Raw genomic sequence first — 2,953 nt, forward strand, 5'->3', positions numbered from 1 at the left:
ATGATATTTCTGTTTGTATACATGACATTTTATGCACTTGCCTAAAGAAAGGAGTTTGCTTTTCTCCAAAACCATTTTTACTATGATTTGCTTGGTCTATTGCATACAAATTCCACACCACTTTGTCCGGATATGACTGCATGAAACCGGAAATATCCGGTTTTGTTTTGGCTAACTCAATTCCAGATTGCCACAGCCTCTGTGTTTGTGTTTTCTGGATATTTTCAATGGTCATTATTGTTTTGAACGCTTTTTTTTTTATCAGGGAGCATTTAATTTTGTACAGGGAAACAATCACTGGATCCACATGCAGAAACCAGTTCTTCCTATTCGGGTATTCTAGGGAGAAAACTAGAGGAACTGCGGCAAACAAACTTGATATTTCTGTTTGTATACATGACATTTTATGCACTTGCCTAAAGAAAGGACTTTGCTTTTCTCCAAAACCATTTTTACTGGATTTGCTCGGTTCATTGCATAGGAATTCCAGAACCCTTTGTCCGGATATGACTGCATGAATCCGGAAATATCCGGTTTTGTTTTGGCTAACTCAATCCCAGATATTGCCACAGCCCCTGTGTTTGTGTTTTCTGGATATTATCAAAGGACTTTATTGTTTTGAAACATTTTTTTTTATCAGGGAACATTTAATTTTGTACTGGGAAACCCTCAGTGGTTCCACATGGAGAAACCAGCTCTAAACATTTGTAAATTATACGGAGAATGCTAGAGGAACTGCAGCAAACAAACATGATAATTCTGTTTGTATACATGACATTTTATACACCTGCCAAATGAAATGACTTTGCTTTTCTCCAAAACCATTTTTACTATGATTTGCTTGGTCTATTGCATACAAATTCCACACCACTTTGTCCGGATATGATTGGATGAAAGGGGAAATATCCGCTTTTGTTTTGGCTAACTCAATCACAGATATTGCGACAGCCTCTGTGTTTGTGTTTTCTGGATATTATCAAAGGACTTTATTGTTTTGAATGTTTTTTATCAGGGAACATTTAATTTTGTACTCGGAAACTAAAATTGGTTCCACATGGAGACACCAGCTCTACACATTCGTATTTTCTAGGAGAAAGCTAGAAGAACTGCGGCAAACAAACATGATATTTATGTTTGTATACATGACATTTTATGCACTTGCCTAAAGAAAGGAGTTTGCTTTTCTCCAAAACCATTTTTACTATGATTTGCTTGCTCTATTGCATACAAATTGCACACCACTTTATCCGGATATGACTGCATGAAACCGGAAATATCCGGTTTTGTTTTGGCTAACTCAATCCCAGATTGCCACAGCCTATGTGTTTGTGTTTTCTGGATATTATCAATGGTCATTATTGTTTTGAATTTTTTTTATCAGGGAGCATTTAATTTTGTACTGGGAAACACTCAGTGGTTCCACATGGAGACACCAGCTCTACACATTCGTATTTTCTAAGCGAGAAACTAGAGGAACTGCGGCAAACAAACATGATATTTCTGTTTGTATACATGACATTTTATGCACTTGCCTAAAGAAAGGAGTTTGCTTTTCTCCAAAACCATTTTACTATGATTTGTTTGGTCTATTGCATACAAATTCCACACCACTTTGTCCGGATATGATTGGATGAAAGGGGAAATATCCACTTTTGTTTTAGCTAACTCAATCAGAGATATTGCGACAGCCTCTGTGTTTGTGTTTTCTGGATATTATCAAAGGACTTTATTGTTTTGAATGTTTTTTATCAGGGAACATTTAATTTTGTACTGGGAAACTCTAATTGGTTCCACATGGAGACACCAGCTCTACACATTCGTATTTTCTAGGAGAAAGCTAGAAGAACTGCGGCAAACAAACATGATATTTCTGTTTGTATACATGACATTTTATGCACTTGCCTAAAGAAAGGACTTTGCTTTTCTCCAAAACCATTTTTACTATGATTTGCTTGGTCTATTGCATACAAATTCCACACCACTTTGTCCGGATATGACTGCATGAAACCGGAAATATCCGCTTTTGTTTTGGCTAACTCAATCACAGATATTGCGACAGCCTCTGTGTTTGTGTTTTCTGGTTATTATCAAAGGACTTTATTGTTTTGAATGTTTTTTATCAGGGAACATTTATTTTTGTACTGGGAAACTCTAATTGGTTCCACATGGAGACACCAGCTCTACACATTCGTATTTTCTAGGAGAAAGCTTGAAGAACTGCGGCAAACAAACATGATATTTCTGTTTGTATACATGACATTTTATGCACTTGCCTAAAGAAAGGAGTTTGCTTTTCTCCAAAACCATTTTTACTATGATTGGTTGGTCTATTGCATACAAATTCCACACCACTTTGTCCGGATATGACTGCATGAAACTGGAAATATCCGGTTTTGTTTTGGCTAACTCAATTCCAGATTGCCACAGCCTCTGTGTTTGTGTTTTCTGGATATTATCAATGGTCATTATTGTTTTGAACGCTTTTTTTTTATCAGGGAGCATTTAATTTTGTACAGGGAAACAATCACTGGATCCACATGCAGAAACCAGTTCTTCCTATTCGGGTATTCTAGGGAGAAAACTAGAGGAACTGCGGCAAACAAACTTGATATTTCTGTTTGTATACATGACATTTTATGCACTTGCCTAAAGAAAGGACTTTGCTTTTCTCCAAAACCATTTTTACTATGATTTGCTCGGTTCATTGCATAGGAATTCCAGAACCCTTTGTCCGGATATGACTGCATGAATCCGGAAATATCCGGTTTTGTTTTGGCTAACTCAATCCCAGATATTGCCACAGCCCCTGTGTTTGTGTTTTCTGGATATTATCAAAGGACTTTATTGTTTTGAAACATTTTTTTTATCAGGGAACATTTAATTTTGTAATGGGAAACCCTCAGTGGTTCCACATGGAGAAACCAGCTCTAAACATTTGTAAATTATACGGAGA

This window comes from Lepus europaeus, unplaced genomic scaffold, assembly GCF_033115175.1.
Source record: "Lepus europaeus isolate LE1 unplaced genomic scaffold, mLepTim1.pri SCAFFOLD_231, whole genome shotgun sequence".
NCBI classification, from domain to species: Eukaryota; Metazoa; Chordata; class Mammalia; order Lagomorpha; family Leporidae; genus Lepus; species Lepus europaeus.